Consider the following 12,984-nt stretch of genomic DNA (forward strand, 5'->3'; position numbering starts at 1 on the left):
GGTCGTGGTCGCGACCGTGATTTTGCAAACAGTCGAGATAGTTACTTCTATAACTCATCTCAAAAGGACGTCACGAACCACCACTGAAAAAGCATCATGGGAACATGAGTGTTGATGAAAATCACTCAAAACAATTTGAAAGTTCTTGTTTTAGATGCGGCACTCCAGGACATTGGTCTCGTATTTGTCGAGCCCCCGAGAACCTTTGTAAACTCTATAAAGAATCCGTAAAGGGAAAAAAAAAAGATACCAACTTCACTAAACACAGTGGCTGTTTGAGTGATTCAACTCATTTTGATGCTGTAGTTTTTCTGAATGATTTTTCTGAAAATGATCAATATATTGGTGGAATTGAAATGTACAATATTTTATTTTTTATGTGCTCATATGCTAATGTTTTATTGTATAATTATGATATGCCTTATATTTTTCAATAAATTACATATGTATTTTCAGTAATTTTTTTCATTGCATATTTTGTTTGAAGTTCAAATATGGAAACTGCTATGAACAAAGCTAAACAAAAAACTAATCTAATGGAAATTTGAATACCTGTTAGTGGTACAACACACACTATTCTCCAAGATAAAAGATATTTTTTAGAACTAAAACAAACAAAAACAATTGTGAATACAATATCAGGTCATAGTAGACTTGATTAAAGTTTGTGGTAAAGCAAATTTTTTGTTACCTAATGGTACAAAATTTCTGATAAATGATGCTTTGTATTCACTACAATCGAAAAAAAATTTGTTGAGTTTTAATGATATATATTCTCTTGGATATGATACTCACAAAATAAATGAAAGAAATGAGAAACATATGTGTCTTACCACATATAAATCAGGAAAGAAATATGTAGTTGAAAAACTACCAATGCTCCCTACTAGATTGCATTACACACATATAATTCCAAGTGAATCAAACATGGTAGTTGATAATTCTTCAATATTAATCAATTGGCATGATCGATTAGGACATCCTGGTTCAACAACTATGCGAAAAATTATAGAAAATACACATGGTCATCCATCAGCTGAAAGACCAGAAGATCTTTCAAAATAATAAGTTTCAATACAAAGTATGTTCTTTTGAAAAACTTATTATAAGACAATCACCAGATAAAATCCAAACTGAATCACCTAAGTTTCTTGAACATATTCAGGGTAATATTTGTGGGCCAATTCATCCACCATGTAGATCACTTAGATATTTTATGGTATTGATCGATGACTCCAGCAGATGGTCATATGAATGCTTATTATCAAATCGAAATGTGACACTTGCAAAATTATTTGCTCAAATAATAAAATTACAAAATCAATTTCCCGATCATACAATCAATAAAATTAGACTTGATAATACTGGTGAATTTATTTCCCAAACTTTCAATAATTATTGTATGTCAATGGGAATCACTGTTGAGCATCTTGTTGCTCATGTACATACACAAAATGGATTGGCTGAATCATTGATTAAACGTCTACAACTAATTGCTAGACCAATGATTATGAAAACAAAACTTCATGTTTCTATATGGGGACATGCAATTTTACATGCTGCTGCATTAGTTCGCATCAGACCAAGTGCATATAATAAATACTCCCCATTGCAGCTTGCCTTTGGTAAAGAACCAGACATTTCTCATCTGAGAATTTTTGGATGAATGGTATATGTGCATATTGCACCGCCTCAACGAAAAAAAATAGGACCTCAAAGAAAGATCAGAATTTATGTTGGTTATGATAGCCCATCAATAATTCGATATCTTGAACCTCAGACGAGCGACGTGTTTACAACACGTTTTGCTGATTGTCATTTTAATGAGGAAATATTTCCAATGTTAGGGAGAGAAAAGAAACATATCGAAAAGGAAATTCCATGGTTTGCATCATCATTGTTACATTTGGATCCAAGAACTAAACAATGTGAAAATGATGTACAACAAATTGTGCCATTGCAAAGAATAACAAATCAAATACCAGATGCATTTGCAGACACACAAGGGGTAACTAAATCATATATACATGGTGTAGATGCCCCTACTCGAATTAAAATTCCAAAGAAACAAATTGAAGGTACTCGTGATGTCATTAAACGCTTGAAGCGAGGAAGGCCAATCGGTTCTAAGGATAAAAATCCTCGAAAAAGAAAAAACATAGAGAAATACGATTATCACAAGATAGAGAATGATATTCCGACAGAAATATATGATGATGAAAATGTTCTATTAGAACCACAAACTGATGAGAATCATGAAATCTCTATCAATTATATTAATACTAGAAAAATATGGAACCGAAAATATATAAAAGAAATTGATGAGATATTTTTCTTACAATGTGGAATTTGACATCATAATTGACAATGAAGATCATGAACCAAAATCTTTTGGTAAATGTAAAAATCGACATGACTGGATAAAATGGAAATACGTCATCCATGTTGAATTGGATTCGCTAAATAAACATAACGTTTTTGGACCTATAGTCATTACATATGAATGTGTAAAACCTGTTGGTAACAAATGAGTTTTTATTCGAAAGCGAAATGAGAAAAATAAAATAGTAAGATATAATGCTAGACTTGTTGCACAAGGTTTTTCTCAAAGGTCTGGAAATTGATTATGAAGAAACGTATTCTCCTGTTATGGATGCAATTATGTTTCGGTATTTGATTAGTTTGGCGGTATCTGAAAATTTAGAAATGCGTCTTATGGATGTTGTCACAGCTTACTTATACGGATCACTCGATAGTAATATATATATATATATGAAAATCCCCGAGGATTTAAGATGCCTGAAACACAAAGTTCAAAACCTGAAGAATGTTATTTTGTGAAATTGCAAAGATCATTACATGGGTTAACGCAATCCGGTCGAATGTGGTATAATCGGCTAAGTGAACACTTAATAAAAAAGAGATTTGTAAACAATTCAATATGACCTTGCATTTTCATTAAGAAAACAATATCCAGATGTGTGATTATTGTTATATATGTTGATGATTTAAACATCATTAGAACGAATAAGAAAATTCAAGAAATTGTGAAACTGAAGGACCTTGGAAAAATAAAGTATTGTCTTGGTTTGCAAATTGAACAAAAAGAATGTGAAATATTTGTTCACCAGTCAAATTATACAGAAAAAGTCCTTAAACATTTTAATATGGATAAATCAAATTCTTTAAGTACTCCAATGGTTGTTAGATCATTAAACATAGAAAATGATCCATTCCGTCTCTGTGAAGATGATGGAGTTATTCTTGGTCCAGAAGTACCATATCTAAGTGCTATTGGTGCCCTTATGTATCTTGAAAATTGTACAAGACCTGATATATCTTTTGCTGTAAATTTATTGACAAGATTTAGTTCATATCCAAAAAAAGAGACATTGGAATTGAATTAAACATATATTCCGTTATCTACGAGGAACGACAGACTTGGAAATTTTGTATTCAAAAGATACCAATCAAAGCATAATTGGTTATGTTGATGTTGGGTATTTATCTGACACACAAAGCACGTTCCCAAACCGGATATGTATTTACTCGTGGAGGCACTGCAATTTCTTCGGCGTTCACGGAAACAAACACTCATAACAACTTCATCAAACCACGCTGAGATTATTGCACTACATGAAGCAAGTCGTGAATGTGCGTGGCTAAAATCAATGATCGAACATATCCAAATCTCATGCGGATTATCATTCGATAGGAAGCATATGACACTATACGAAGATAATGTTGCATGTGTTCCTCAAATGAATGAAGAATGCATAAAAAGCGACATAACTAAACATATTCCCCATAAGTTCTTCGTATTCACCCAAGAGCTTGAGAAGAATAAAGATATTGATATTCGTCACACTCAGTCAAGTGAAAACTCATCAGATTTCTTCACAAAGGCACATCCTACGACAATATTCAGAAAACATATATAGAATATTGGGATGCGCAATCTGCGAAATTTGTGAAGAATCGTTTGTGTTAACATGAAGGGGAGTTTACATGACTGCACTCTTTTTTCCTTACTACGGTTTTTATAGGCTCGTAATAGTTTGCATTTTTGTTGTTGTATCTCTCATTGTTACTACTTCCAACGTGCTTAATTGACAAATTTTTGTGGGATTTTATTGTAGGAGAAAATTTTCTGCTCTTGGGATAAATATGGGCTAAAAATGTGATTTTATATCACAATTAAAGTTGTCGATATGATCTTCGTGGAAGACTTGAAGCAGAAAAAATTCAGAAGTGGTCTTTCCACAAGTCGTGATGCCTTGTGACTATTCTTCAACTGCCGCCACAACTAAATCTGAAGTCCGAAAATTGCAAAGATAATATCAGATTTTAGACTCCTAATTATGGTATTTGATTTGTGAAAAATAATTGAAGAGATATTTTTCTTATTATGAGAAATAAAGATAAGATAGAGTTTTATTCCAGAAAAAACTATATCATATCTTTGGTATGATTTTTAGGGATTAGGCTTTTGATTAAGGGGTTTTTCTATCATTGACCAAACTTACCAAACGTGAAAAATAAAGGAGGCGCTGGATAAGAAAATTCCCCCCACCATCATAAATAACGTGAAGAAAAAGAAGAAGACGAAAGAATTTCTCATCTCCTCTCCACACCTTTAGGCTTAGTTTTGTTTCTGATTCAATGGATATTTTTACTATTTTCAATTTAATACTGTGAGGCTTTTTGCACTTTAATTTAATATTCTTGTTAGTCCAAGTATTTGTTGGTTTAGGAATTCTATGAATATTGTATATTAATTAATCTAACAATTTAATTCGATAGAGCATTTTCTACTGCTAACCATGAATTCAGTGATCCGTATTGTCATAAATGATTGGTACATGAGTAGCATAGATTAGATGTATTATGCTATAATTATATATTTAATCTAAATAAATCAACCTAACTTATCAATTGCAGCTATCTCGGTTGTTAGATTTCAAGATTAACTGTTTTCACAAATCAAAAAGCTACCTTTAATTAATATGGAATGCTATTGTGCCCAGTTAGTTATTGATAAGTTTTGATTGGATGATGGTTTAATCAATTAAATTAGAAAAACACAAGGATTTTAGTGGCTATCCCTATAATTTTAAAGTTAATTACTTGTAACTGCATGAATAAATAAAATGTTAGCTGATGAATAGTGACACAATTGAATAATGAAAATCCCCTTGAATCATAGTTTGCTAATTTAATTCTTGTTTAGATTTATTATTTTTTATTGCTTTCTAATTTTAGTTTTAATATTTTATTTTGTTCTTATCCAACAAAACCTCATTGTTATTTATTCTTCCTCGAAAGAAATCATCTCCCGTTTCCTGTGGATTCGACCCTACTCACCATTACACTCATTTTAATTAGAGAGTAGGAATTTAAGTTTGGTAGCTCAACGACAGCACCCCAATTTTTATCCTAATGGGTTTTTCCTAGTAAGGTTTTAACGAACCAGTATAAAAACACGTAATGAAGACAATCATTGTATCATGATCATCATCACAAGGGAGAGTGTTGAAAATAAGAGATTGAGTGTTGAAAATAAGAGTTATAAATATTGAAAATTAGTGTGTGATGATATATGTAATGATATTTTTATTTTTGAATTATTTCCAAAGAGATTCTATAAATAAGTATCCCAATTTGTGAAGAAAAACACAATGGAGCAGACAAAATTTTATAAAGTGTGTAGTTTAATATATTTTGTAAGTTTGAGATTTTTATTTTTTATCGTAAATTTTTATTTTTAACAAGAGAACACACCCTTAAGTCGTGTTTTCTTTTAATTTTATTCTTATTTTTTATATTTTATCTTATGTCTTATTATTTTTTAACTTATAACTTTAGTTTTTTTTTTAAAATCAATTTATTGTTATATATTTTCTTGAAATTTTTTTTCATAACAAAAACAAAACATATATATAAAGAAAGTTCAAAATAATATTTTTACTTTACACAAGTTATAAAGAATATATTTTATATTTTGTAAAATAACTTAAAAATCTTATATTTAAGCCCAAATTTTAATGTGTCCCACATTATATAATAAACTTTCACAAAATTTTGTGCACTCCAAAGTTTTAGATAATTCATAAAAAAACACCAAAATTGTGTACCACCTTATTAAAACATGGGGATAATCTATGAAACATATTGAAATTTGAGAATAAAATTAGATTTTTTTGCTATTTTATGTTATAAATATTTATATAAATTTTGACTACATTTTTTAAATATGAAAATTTTGATTGTTTTTTTTTTTTTGATTGTTAAACACACAATTATTGCATTTGAATTTTTTGGGGTTCACGAATATTTTATTATAAAAAAACCAATATATTGAAAATCACAGCACAATCTACTAAAAGTTTATAAATATAATGTAAAATGAACGCCTAAACTGAAAATGTCCGAAAAAGCAAAGCCTTGGGTAAAAATGACACTTGAGCCAATTATTAAGATTGGATTTTTTTTAAAATATGGAACCATATGAATAAGAGAAAAACTCAATGAAAGAAATATTAATATACAAATCATTTAGTGTAAAATGTTCCGAATATATCCAACGAGAAATTAATAATCATGTTTATGCCAATTTCGAACAAATCATATAGTTTTATGATTTCATCGAACTAAAAGAAATATCAATTTAATCGTAACTACAATTAAAACAAGTGAAAATATTTAATATATGCTCTAATATTGAAAATGTCATAAATTCCTACTATCAATATTGACCGAAAGTTCAATTCTTTCTTAATACTAATTTTCAAATTATATCCACATTATTAACAAATATTACTTTTTTTATTTGAAAATTCTTTATAATTTAATTCATAGCATTTTTGCATTGAACCCACAAATTGAAGCTAATTGTCACAAATATGCACCTTTATGCATATTCCAGAACTCTCACTCACTTCTAAAACATTTTTCATCTTTCTACACTTGTATATAAAAGAATCATCTAGAACAATGTAGAGTGAATTATCTAGATTTTTGTATGTAGTTTTTGAAGACTGAATCCATATCATTGGATCAAGTAGATCTTGGCCGTTCATTGTAGAGTTCCACTAGTATAAAGTGGGTAGAGACTTCATTTGTTACCTAGCAAGTTTTGTAAGCAATATATTACTTTACCACTTTAAATAGAATCAGACTCTTTAATTGGAGAACATGACCATGATTTTGTACTTTCAAATGGAGCCAACAATAAGCTAAGTTCAAGAATCCCAGTTCGATAGCATGCATCTACAGCCTCAAAAGTGAAATTAATATGATCAAATTCAAGAACATCAAGAGCATTTTTGTTTGGTGTTTGAAAATTACCACACTATTTTGTGAAAAAACCGATAAAAAGAGCAAGAGGATCATTTTTAAGCAAATTGTGAAGTCAACAGAAATCAAGGGTAAGCTTTTCTACTCTCGATATGATGTGCCAATGAAATTCATCAATTTTCTAAAATTATCTTCGAAGACAACAAAAAAATCTAAAATACGTAATTTAGAACCAGAATGATGTTGTAAAAACGTATCCACAATGTATCGACTTTTTCTCCCCAACAACTGGACAAAAAGCAGCAACACCCCACTTCTTATCATAGCAAATAAAATCTGACTTGGTAAATAAGGGCGTAAACATGCGTTCATCTCCTTGACTGGATGTTTGTCCAAGCTAACAACATCTCTGATCAATATAATGGAAGATATGACATCGTCTGACAATTGGCTAATTCTATCGTCCCTGAATTTGCTCTATTTATCAAAATTAGTAATCACATGTAATATCCAAATATAATTAGAAAACAAGAACTTCAAATGTTAGCTCACTTATATATATATATATATATATATATATATATATATTAAAGATGTTGAATCATACCTTAACCGGATGTCGTCGCGTTTGAGGCTTTAAAACACAAGATCCCGGCATACAACCTCGTAGCACGCAACTCATGCAACAAGTGGCAAAATCGTGTACCAACAAACTAAAAACAGAAGGATAAAGTAGAAAACCATTCACACACGCAAACTTAAATACTCGATCAAGTGAGGGTGCTAAATGAAATGCTTTAAGATTTTGGCCATTGTCTTGGGTTTGATTACTAAAAAACCAGAAATAACCTTAAGAATTGTGAAAAATTGAAGGATTCGTGGGAATTGCCATCATGCTACAAAGCTTATATCTAAGATCTTCAAAAGGGAGATTATTGCTAGGGATAGGAGTCGTTTGCGAGATTATTGGTGAAACAAACTTATTTCTTTATGCGATAGTGGTCATACATATTACATTATTGTGCATGTGCATATATTTAATATTTATGTAAAGAATGTTAAAATTAAGGTATGATTATGATAAAAAAAACTAATTAAAAGATTTTCAAAACCAGAGAATTAGTGCATAATATAAAGATCATAAACAAAAAAAATTAAATGAGAGTAAAATTGAATATTTTAACAAATTATATGTTGAGAATTTACATTTTTTTATTTCATATATTTGTTTTTTGTGATTTTGCTTTGTATATTGTCTAATTTTAGTTTAAGTCAAGTATATTTAATTTTTTAGCAATTTTACTCATATTTCACCGGGAGTACTGATTGCACACTTCATCACCATGTTAGCGTCAACTCAGCACCTCATCGTTGCCATATCAACGTTGAAAGGAAAATTAGTCTTGGTTTATGACCAACGATTTCAGTTGAGAATAAATCTAGCAAGCGTACTAACTCAAGTTATAATAAATAGGTGATGAGTCCAATCATCGATCTCACAGAGACTAATATTTAATTATTAGATTTTTTTCACTTAACTTAAGCTAGACAAATTAAATAAAAATATTATATGTGAATTATTAATCTAAACTATTAAATAAAATAATTGCAACTAAAAACGACAAATTCAACGATCAAGGAAGGATTCAATTTCAAATAAAGAACTAAGACACACAACGGTATCAAACTCTATTATGTTGACACGTGTTAAAATTCAATTAATTATTTAATTCTTGACAATCACGGTGAAATCCTCAATTTTATTTATTAAACAATTTCTCGACTTAATAAATCTATTTAAATCTAACATCCAATTATTTTTAATTGAATTTAATTAGATCTAAATGTATTAAATCTTCGTGAAATTTCAGTTTTCACCTAAAACCGCACATGAAACAGAATACTATTTCTGGTCACTTTAACCATGTGTTGATGACGTCTTTATTGCTATATTTAACCAATCATCTTCTGATTCATGATTAATCAACAAACATGTAAATGATTGATTAGATTATTAACAAGAAATATTAAACCAACATCAATCAATAATTAAAATCAAGAAAATTAATATATTGAAAATAAATCAAATATAAAACAAAGTATTGTTTGGTCCTATCGTGTTCTTAGCCTAAAGAAATTAATTCCATAAATTCAAAACAAAAGTGCAAACCCATGTTTAAATTCAATGAAGAAAACATAATTAAGAAGGAATTAAACGAATTCTCAGTGATTTTATGACGTATGTTGAGGAATTCCTGTTTCTACCTTCTATCTTCATCATTTCAATTCCTCTTCCGCTACCTTCTATATTCATCATTTCAATTCCTCTTCCGCTCTATTTCTGCTTCACTGTAGCCTCCTGTTCTGCATTGTTGTTTTCTTCACTTCCTTCCTCTCCTCCCTTCTATCTTTTTTCTCTTCTGTGCTTCCATATTCGGTGCACACTTCTGCTCCCTTCTGTTCAATTCTGTTCTCTCTCATTTCTTTACGTGGCTCTCCTCTTCCTCCTTCTCTTCTCTCTCATCTCTCTTATGTTCTTCTCTCTCCTTTCTTCCCTCTCCTCATGTGTTCTGCTCTCTTCTGCGCTGCTTTTCATCTTCTTTTTGCGCCCTCCTCCTTCTCTACTCACGTACGATGCCTTTTATATTTCTTCATGGGCCTTATTCTCCAACTCCTTGAAGCCCATGTCAATTTCAAAACTTGTAGATAAGATTGTAAATATTTTATTTATCAATATCTGCACAGATTTTCTTCCAAAACTTCAATATTTTCAAGATAATAAAATATATAAATATTTTATTTCCTTTTTTTTGGTATTTTTTTTTCTTTGAAGTTTTGTAAAATTATTTTATCTCTCAAATTAGGCATTTTTTCATCTTTTATTCAAATCTACAAATATTATAAGATTAATTCAGATAAGCACAAAACTAGGGATAATAATTACAGATAATCACAAATATTATAAAATAAAATCACTAAAATCTCTATAAGAATTGCCCTTACCAGTTTCCAAAATATAATTTAGTCCTTGAAATAATCTTTTCCTTAGCTGGCTTCCCTTATTTATAGTTTCCTCATCTCCTAGGGTTTATCTTCAAAGAGAATTCTATAAGATATGTAAATCAAGAGTTTTATTAGAAAAAATTATTTCATAAATTTTTTATCATAAATAACATATCTAGAAAGACAATCTTTAACTTAATATTTCACACAATCTTATTAATAAGAAAATTAAATTTAAGGAGAAGATTATTTCAAAAACTAAATTATATCTTGGAAACTAAGACTAATTTTTTTCAATCTCTTTTTTTTTTTCATCTTTCTGGACAAAATCAACACAAACATCATTTTCCATATTGATTTCATTTGGTCTCCCCCTATATATGAGAATCCTTCTCCCCCTGAATGTGATAACATGTCTCCACCTAAATTTAATCAAGTTAGCATACGTGTTGTCAGAATTTTTAGCAACACATAAGGCAACACATGAGAGAAACAAACATTCACTACATATCTTTGAGGTAGAGCATGAAAACATAACATTAAAACAAAGTAACAAAAGCATAAGGCACACAAAAATACAATATAACAAAATATCATAGGAACAAAACAAGGTGAATCAATCATTGATCATTATCAGTGTCATCTCCTTCTCTTGCTCTGGACGGACCAGCCTCATCAGTTTGTGCTCCAGTGTGATGTCCCCTTTTTTGTCCATAATAGACAACAACCTCCAACGTCAGCCTATAGTCTGCAATGAGATTCTCTTAGTATGCCAGATCAGCCTTGGCTTGAAGAATCTTTGCAATGGTATGATCGATTTGGTCTTAGATTGCAACAGTAGAAATCATCACATATCCTGTGGGTGTGTAAGTATCAGGAGTGCCTTGAGGGACATCAGAGAGAGCAGAGGCAGTACTAGACTCGGACCATGGAAGGGCTATCTTTCGATTGCCTTTGAGAAGGGCAGGGGAAATTTTAGTAGCTCATCTGCATCAAACAGTTGTTCTTCAATGTCTCTAATGAATCCTTGAAACTCAACGCGAAATTTGATGTGTTGTCATTGTACCACCAAACTTAAATTCTTACTCTCTAAATAAAATTAGTGTAATGGTGAGCATGGTCGAATCCACAGGGAACGGGGGATGATTTCTTTCGAGTAAAAGTGCAAATAAAAGGGGGGATTTTTGGATATGAATTTAATAAAATACTAAACTAAATTTAACATGCAAGAAGAAATAACTAATGAAATGTAAATTAATATTACCAAGCTCGATTCAAGGGATTTCTACTATTCAATTGTATCACTGTTCATCGACTAACATATTATTTATTCATGCAGTTACAAGTAATTAACCTTAGAATTATAGGGTTAGCCGCTAAAATCCTTGCGTTTTCCTAATTTAATTGACCAAACCCAGCATCCAGTCAGAACTTATCAATAATTAACTAGGCACGATAGCGTTCCATATTAATTAAAAATAGCATTTCGTTTTGTGAAAACAGTTAATCCTAAAATCTAACAACCGAGATAGCTGCAATTGATAGATCGAGTTTCGTTGATTTATTTAGATTAAATATGTTATGATAGCACAACACACCTAATCTATCGCTACTCATGTACCAATCGTTCATGACAATTACGGATCACTGAATTCATGGATAGCAGTAGAAAATTATATATCGAATTAAATTGTCAGATTAACCAACATACAACCTTCATATAAATAAATCATAAATCAAGAAATACTTGAACAAAACACGAATATTAAATTAAAGTGCAAAAAGCCTCACAACGATAAATCGAAATAGTAAAAATATCCCTTGAATCAAAAATAAAACTTAGCCTAAAGGTGTGGAGAGAAAATCCTTGAGCCACTTTTTTCTTATGCTTCACGTGAGATGTAGAGGAAGGGTTGGGAGAGTTATTGATTGTGCCGCCTCCTTTATTCTTCTGTTACGTGAGATTGGGGGAAGAAAGAAAAAGGAAATAATGGGTCCAAAAGAAAAAAAACCAATTAAACTAAAAAAAAACCTAATACCTAAAAATTAAAAATACTAGAATATATCCTCCAATAATATAGAGTTTTTTATGGAAAAAACTCTATCTTGTATTTCTTCCTCGATATAAAAATTCCTTATCTCACTAGGCAGCCAAGGAATCTTCACAAGGCGTGATCACGCCTTATGCAAAAACATCTTCTGAATTTTTTTCCTCCACGTCTTCCACTAAGATCATATCGGCAACTTTAATTGTGATATAAAATCACCATTTTTAGCCCAAATTTATCGCAAGAGCAGAAAACTTCATCCTACAATAAAATCACACAAAAATGTGTTAAGTAAGCACATTGAAAGTGATAACAATGAGAGATATGACAACAAAAAATGCCAACTATTATGAGCCTATCAATCCCATAAATCAGTGAGGAGAACGGTAGCTTAGAAATTTTTAGTCCCCCCTCGGCAAATTGAAGTACTGTCTTGAAGAAAAGTTTATCAAAATTGAAGGTATCAGGTGTACCAATGGCAAAAGAATCATTGCTTGCTATCTGGTGATGATTGTAGAATTCGTGGAAGGGTTTCAATTTCAAACAACAATCTTACGAAGAACAGAATAAATGGACATCAGATTTGAAGCAGACAACTGATTTGGATGTGCGAAAATTGATTGATGAGGCCTTCGAT

This window comes from Primulina tabacum, chromosome 5, assembly GCF_025594145.1.
Source record: "Primulina tabacum isolate GXHZ01 chromosome 5, ASM2559414v2, whole genome shotgun sequence".
Classification (NCBI taxonomy): Eukaryota; Viridiplantae; Streptophyta; class Magnoliopsida; order Lamiales; family Gesneriaceae; genus Primulina; species Primulina tabacum.